This window comes from Pinus tabuliformis, chromosome 9 (assembly GCF_031772625.1).
Source record: "Pinus tabuliformis cultivar Carrire ecotype Pingquan chromosome 9, CPIR1, whole genome shotgun sequence".
NCBI classification, from domain to species: domain Eukaryota; kingdom Viridiplantae; phylum Streptophyta; class Pinopsida; order Pinales; family Pinaceae; genus Pinus; species Pinus tabuliformis.
This window is the reverse complement of record NC_142307.1, coordinates 625,049,171-625,057,091: the sequence shown is the minus strand read 5'-3', so window position 1 is coordinate 625,057,091 and position 7,921 is coordinate 625,049,171. Positions and strand designations below refer to the sequence as shown.

The 7,921-nt window shown below is 41.0% G+C and overlaps 1 pseudogene; it reads left to right on the top strand.

The window, feature by feature from the left end:
- The first annotated feature begins 1,163 nt into the window (after nucleotides 1–1,163).
- Nucleotides 1,164–1,979, top strand: LOC149150162 (protein DMR6-LIKE OXYGENASE 1 pseudogene; annotated as a pseudogene).
- Nucleotides 1,980–7,921: the final 5,942 nt, after the last annotated feature.

Genomic DNA, 7,921 nt, shown 5'->3' with positions numbered 1-7,921 from the left:
TTCTTGTGACTTCAAAATTTTTTTTTTTTAAATTGAAAACCACGGTGCGTGATGCGTTCTCCATTGTAATTTAAAATGGAGTCGTCTAAAGAGGTGGAAGAATTGTCCGGACTGTTAAAAGTCGCTAGAATTTGGGCAAAAAATTTTCATAAAATTTTGTAGATACAGTGTTTGAATCGTGTTTTTGATAGTGGAAATGGATTCAACACCATCAAAAAAGTGTATGAATCTTGTTTATGATAGTGGAAATGGATTCAACACCATCAAAATAGTGTAGGCCACCTAAAATTTTGAAGTTTAACAACTATAAGTTGGATTTACAAAAATCCATGCCAGATTTTCTCTAAATGACCGAAATTTCTATAACTTTCCAGGCAACTCTTCCGCCTCGTTATACTACGCGATTTAAAATGCTGATGAGCAACGTTATAGAGTCACGCATTTCTTTGAAAAGGAAAACCAAATCGCACGCGAAAGATTGCGCTCTGCAATTTAAAATAACGATAATAAATATTACCAATTTCGGCTAATATTTAGTATTTAACGAGCATTTCATGAGTCACTAGGGTTTTGGATTCGTCGCAGTCCTCAAAATCAATCCGTTAGATTGATTTGAAACGACCACTATTAAATTCAAATCTCATTATATTTAATCAGAATTTCATCATCGCAAATCATCAACCGATCAAAATTCAATCATTGGCCAATGCATCTCAACTCTATAAATACCCATATCACACATTTGCACATCAGCAGCATTGGAGGAAGATGTCTCCTCAATGGATGTGCAGACCCAACAGCTCAGTAGTGCAATTGAAAAGCTCATGTCCAATGGAATTAACAACCTCAAGGTGCAGGACAGGTATATCCTGCCTCCCCATGAGCGCCCACAGATCTCTCACTCTGGGAACATTCCTGTGATAGACCTAGAAGATCTGGACGGCCCTAACAGAACAACTGTAGTCCATCAAATCCGCCGTGCATGTGAAGAGGACGGTTTCTTCCAGGTATACACCTCTATTCTCCCTCCCGTCATTGCTTATACTTTTGGGTTATTTTTTATATCAGTGACTAGGTAAAGTTTCATTTCTGACTATAATTTTTGTTGATAACAGATAGTGAACCATGGCGCTTAGAGAACGTCATGAAAAGCAATGAGCATGATGGGGGTAGCAAAAGAGTTTTACGAAATGCCAGTGGAAGACAGAGCATGCCTCTACTCAGAGGACGGAAAGCAGCTAGGCCGGCTTTTTACAAGCTTCAATCGCAGCAAAGACAAAGTTCTCAACTGGGTGGACTATTTCACGCAGCCTTGTCATCCTCTGGAAGAATTCATCTACTCTTGGCCTGAAAAATCTGCAGCCTACAGGTTATCAGCAAAAGTTTATCTATCATAAAATAACTAAGACATAGAGCACTAGAAATGAATTTAACTTGTTTGACTTGGAGTTTTTGATACAGAGATATTGCAGGCAAGTACGCTGGTGAGTTGAGAGCATTGATATTAGGGCTGCTAGCTGCAATTTCAGAAGCTCTGGGGCTAGATTCCAATTACTTGAATAAAATTCTTGGAAAACATAGCCAAGTGATGAATATAAATTACTATCCTTCATGCCCAAACCCAGATCTAACTATTGGTGCAGCAAGCCATTCAGATGCAAGTGCTATCACTGTGTTAATGCAGAGCGATGTCCGTGGCCTCCAAGTATTCAGAAATGGAAAATGGGTTGCCGTAGAACCCGTAGCTAACGCTTTTGTGGTCAATTTGGGAGATCAGCTGCAGGTTAGAAAGAATGAGCAGATCCATATAGTTAGTTCTCTCTCGATGCAAGAAATTGATAGTATTTATTCAATTTGTTTTGTTTGTTATTTGAATGTAATAGGTTCTGAGCAATGGGAGATTTAGGAGCGTGGAGCATCGAGCAATAACGAATATGCACAGTGCACGCATATCAATTCCCACTTTCTATTTGCCTTGAGACGAAGCTTTTATTGCTCCTGCAACAAGCATGGTGACTGAACAACAACCAGCATTGTACCGAGGATATAAGCTTGAAGAGTATTTGGCAGCTTTCTGGAACCAGGAATTAAATGGAAAGAGTGGAAAGAGTGTGCTGGATCGTTTCAAGATCTAATGAACATTGATTTCTATGGGAGCTTTCTAAGAATTTCAATAATAGTTTGCCTTTGCGGTTGGCATATTCGCCCCACCATGATACTGTGCATTCATCCCATCGATGTAATGTGGAAGTTTGAAATAGATATAGAGATCACATGTCGGATTATCCGCTTTTTAGAGTTTTTCTGATATTTATGTATGTCTTTCATTTTTATTAAATTTGATATAAGGGGTTCGTTGAAATAAGAAATTATTTGGTGAAATTTACCTTACCTGTTAAATTTATTTATTCTTTTAAAATATATTTTAAACAACATTAAAAAACGATATATGTTTTTTAATTATTATATTTTACAAAAAAAATTCATAAAATTAATATTATTTAAATTTAAAAAGAATTAATATATGTTATGTATGCTTATGAAGTGTAGAATAAATAGTGATAAGGTGTTTTATGGTGAAAAAGTCATTGATTCGAAACTCACCCACAAAAATCAAGCCATGCTAAGGGTTGGTGTGGCCTAGGTTTAGGCTGACATCTTGGGTGATTTTGACAGCTTAGATACCCCTGAGTCGTGGCTAGTGAAATGGTCATTGATTCCAAACCCCGCACACAACAATGAAGCTATGCTAAGGGCTCATGTGGCCAAGGCCTAGGCCATCCTCGGTGATTTTGACAGCTTAGATACCCTGAGTCGTGACTCAATTTACCTTAAATATTTGCCAAAATTATAAGCATACTTTTTATTTATAGATTTATAATGCAAAAAATTATAATTTCATAATAGTAAAAAAGAAAAACAAACTAATGTATTCTATTTATGTATTATATTTTATGATAACCACGATGGGGATGAATGGAGGAAAACAGAACCCTATGGGATATGTGTCGAACCTTAATTAGCAAAGTTGATGATGGAACGGTCCGGAGGGTGGCGCAACCACCGCACATGCTATTGCATGCACATCACCATCGAAGGAATGTTGTGTACCAGGCTAGTACAACGTGAGATGTGGGAAGTGATGGAGGCATTAGTGGCGATTAAGGAACTTGCCATGTGGGAGGGGAAGGTTATTACTCAATTCTCGCCTAAGTGCGGAGGAAACATCGGGAAAGCATGTTGGAGAATTTTTTCAACTAGCCAAATTGTTTTAGGGTAGCAACAAGATCGAGGGATCTGTCACTTAGCCCCTCCAACAGGTTTGCGAGGAAGCGAGTATGTTTTCTTTGACCATCTTGCAAAATATGAAGAGATGTTACTGCATGAAACTTCTTGGTTGATGGCTTGTAGTTGTGGTGTCTATCAAGTCTCTTTTTGGTTATTTTTCACTTGGATTATAGCTTGGTCTTTTTTGTTGTTGGTGCTTTAGTCCTCAATTTATCATTCTCGTAGGCTCTGAGAGCTTTAATGGCGCTGCCCACTCTGGGGATGGGTATAGTAAATGGTCAGGTATGTATTAAGAAGTTTCCCTTGTCGAGGGAGCCAATTCCTTTGTAATCTATTATTGAATTATGCCATGCATGGTTATAGTAGTGGGACTTATGTCTCAGATCATTCCAAGGAAGCCTTAAGTCTTAAAATAAAAAATAACCCTCGTTCTCGTAGCCATCCTTATGGTTCATGACATTTTCTAAACCTTTTAGAGTCCATGAGTTCCCCCTAGTACAATAGAACTGTGCATAGTGAGGAAAAAAACCTTTGTTTGGATTCGAGGGAAATTGGCATCACTACTAATATCACTAAGATGGCGAGAGATACAACTCCTAAGGATCTAGATGATTCGATTAGACAATAGAATGGCTCGGACAGAGAAACATATTCTAGCACCAAGCACCATGCCACAGTTGACTCCTCACATGAATAGTCAATTTACTATTCGGTTGTAGGCCGAGTTTATAGGTCTAGTAATAATAGATGGATGGATGTACATGTTTCTTCTCTGGTCATTTTGATACTTTTGAAAACTCTTAAATTTTGGACTAGTTACTCAGTTAATTGGTGGTCAACAGACCTGGTTTCCCAATGTGCAGGTTGAGACCACCTAAATTATTAAATGTTGCCCACCTATAAGTTTTTTTTATTAATGGAAGGAAGCACGACCAAATTCAAGATATATATATATATATATATATATATATATATATATATATATATATATATATATATATATATATATATATATATATATATATATATATTGAGTTGAAATTCTATTCATTCTTCAAAAAGACGCACATTGAGAGGAGCAGCAAAAAAAAAGTGTACTCACCCCGACCAGGTTTGTTAACCACCACATACAACATATGGAAAAAGTACAAAAAGGAAACTAAGGACATCGTCCAAAACCAAGAAGGCCAAAGGCACTAGAAGACAAGTAAAACATAGAAAAAAGTGTAGTCATGCTATTCATTCGACGTGATGGAGGCTTGGTTTTTTGGGGTTGTCCCAGGAGGAGGTAGAGGTCGAAAAGAGCATTGGACATGCTCCTTGAAATGAGCCATCCAAGACTCTAACTTCTCCACCTTCTCTGATAGCAAGTTTTGTCCTAACCAGACCACCACAATACGCTCCCAGATGTGGCATTGACATTAGTGAAATTTATCCAAGGTAGCTCCCAATTCCGCATGTTTCTCCTGTCGGATCCTTTCAGCACTTTCCAATCACTCCAACAAAGATTGAATCAAGTCTCTACAATTTTCTAGGAAACAATGTTGAATGACCCTCGAACCAGGAACCGAATACTCTACACACCCTCCTCGTCTTAAGCTGCTATGTCGCCAAGCCCTTCCCCTCGCTGATGTTTGCAACGATCGACCCCTGCGGCCCTTCACCAAGCCGCTACGCCTTCGACCACCCTACACACCAGCCACCATCCTCCAGGAGCTTCCCGCTGACTTACCACCCCAACGAGCCATAAACACCTCCACCCCTTGCTCTGTGTTCTGCAATTGAGAAGCCTGGTCCCCGTGTCCTCCCGAGCAGGGATTTGGAGGGAGGGAGGATTGCCCTCTTCTCGGGGTTGGACGCATCGACGCTAGACTAGCATGTTCACCTACAATGCAAAAGAACCTTCAGGCACACCCGACCCACACCCACCAGGCCCGTCGAACCCAATACAGAAACCAACAACCTCCCAGATAAGGTTGTGGACTCGCACCAACCGAAACCTCACAACACTGCACAAACTCAGGAGATTTGCCACCCCACCAATCGCACCACCCTGGGCTCAAACATAGAGAAGTACTGAAATTCAAATAATTCGAACGCAGGAGGGCAGAAAGAAGCACAAAATTTCCCACCACACTCTAAGCACCTCCCACCCAACCACACCAGTAGAAAAAGATCACTTCTACCTCCAATATTATTTCTCCCTTGTCCTCGAAAGACACAGAAAACCTCACGCGGAGAATCCAAACAACCCAATTACGGGCCTAGAAGCCAAAAGATGAAAGCCATCTATAGAAATTCCACCCCTCCCAAGAGAAATGTTGCCTACGCGATCCACACCAACCATTAGAAGACCCGTAACCGCAGAACACCAATACACAATCAGCGAGAAGCTTCCGAAAGTCAATTCCACTGGGAAACACAGTCATCAACCACTCAAAAAACACCCTTGCAGTAGGAAAGTTACCAATTTATAGACCCAACAGCTTGGGGGCAAACTGCATTTATGAGGGAGCCACCAAGCCCAATGGAAGCGCAGGGTCTAGGCACTACTAAATTCAACATGCATACCATTACTCCTCTTGGTACACCAAGTGAAGTGAGAGGGTAGGGCAACAGTCCTCGACCCACGTGATAGATGTTGGTCAGCATGGGCCATGAGGTGCCCTGTGCACTATGTCCATCACCCCCATCGGGGAAGCTTCTTCCAGTGCCACTATTCGACAAAGATCCATCAAGTGGGTGTTTTGTGAATGGGGGGGCCAATCCTGGAGGAGATCCTTCCCTTGATTATCACTTCCCCAATTTGCAAGGTTATCAATCACCTTATTCCCTTCATGATCTACAAGTTATGTGATTATATATTCAAAGGACGAAAGCCTGGAGAGAATATGTTACCCTATCAATTCTAGTCGGCAGCTCTTAATAATTCTATCCTGAGGGGATCACTTGATGAGTTTTTAAAGCATGGCTATAGAAATATGGGAGTCCCCTGTGAGCTAGATTTTTTCCACCCTATCTCTGCTTCCACGTGCAGACCTCTCTCCAATGCCAGATATTCTACTACATTGTTCATGGTGCTACCATAGGAGGCTGCATAAAATTTCACCGCTTGTCCCTTGTCATTGTGAATTATTCATCCTAGACCAGCCAGCCTGGGGTTTCCCTTAGAGGCACCATTGAAGTTGAGCTTGAATAATCCCCTTGGGGGACAGAGGAAGGAGGTTGAAGAGGCCCCCCCGCATTGGAGGGAGTTGAGTGGTCCCGAGGTCGAAAGAGTCTTGGTTGAGATCGAGGGCAGACAAAATAATGCGCTCATTTCCTTCTGCTTTCCTTTCCTCCTCCGACCATCCAGAAATGGAGAGATTCTCTTTGATATTTCGAAGAGCTGTCTTCCATATTCTGATTGAAAGACTACCCTGTTTATGGCCTTCCATATATTCCAAAGGACAAAACCCTGAGAAAGGCACCTATCTCTTTTGACAATGGGGTTTTTAAAAAGTTTCCATCTCTAGGACTCTAGAAATTCTCTCAAGCGGTTATTTGACTAATCAATCACGTCAGACACAAAAACTAAGTGATCCCAGACCTCCATCGCCTTTGGGCAGAAATTTAGGAGATGGTCAGTTTTTTCTTCCCCTTTACAGCAGAGAGGACACCAGGATGGGCCATAGAAACCTTCTTTCTGAATTTTGTCCCACTTGAGGAGTTTTCCTTGGCCCGTTAACCATAGGAAAAGCGATAATTTTCACCATAAGCAGGATTACCATATTCGTTTCCATAAGGGCCCAGATCCAAATTCCCTGCAAATGATAAGATCAAATAATCTTCTTTGAGAGAGAACATACCTTTTGAGAGGTGACCCCACCACATCTCGTTAGGCTCCCCTTTATTAAGAATAGGATGCTAATGGAGAATCAAAGTGAGATCTTCCCAGTCCAAAGGGGCACCAGGATGGGCCATAGAAACCTTCTTTCTGAATTTTATCCCACTTGAGGAGTTTTCCTTGGCCTGTTAACCATAGGAAAAGCGATAATTTTCACCATAAGCAGGATTACCATATTCGTTTCCATAAGGGCCCAGATCCAAATTCCCTGCAAATGATAAGATCAAATAATCTTCTTTGAGAGAGAACATACCTTTCGAGAGGTGACCCCACCACATCTCGTTAGGCTCCCCTTTATTAAGAATAGGATGCTAATGGAGAATCAAAGTAAGATCTTCCCAGTCCAAAGGAGGATCGTGGGTTGGCCAGTCATCTAAAGATTTCCACTCCCTCCATTTCGACCCCGAGATTGTGTCCTACCAGAAGTCCTTAACACGATCTTCTCCCAACTAAGTGGTAAACCTTTGGAGATCTTCGAGGGAAAGATCTTGATCCAATTTAGGGTGTTGCATCCATGCCTCCTTCCAGAATTTGGCCTTACATCCATTCTTGATTTCCCAGAAACGATGATCTCGTATGAAGTCCTGGTGATATTTTACCTGATTCAAAATCGAGGAGCAAAATGGTAAATTATAGGCCTGTTTTATAGGTCTAGTAATGATAGATGGATGGATGTACATGTTTCTTCTCTGGTCATTTTGATACTTTTGAAAACTCTTAAATTTTGGACTGGTTACTCAGTTAATA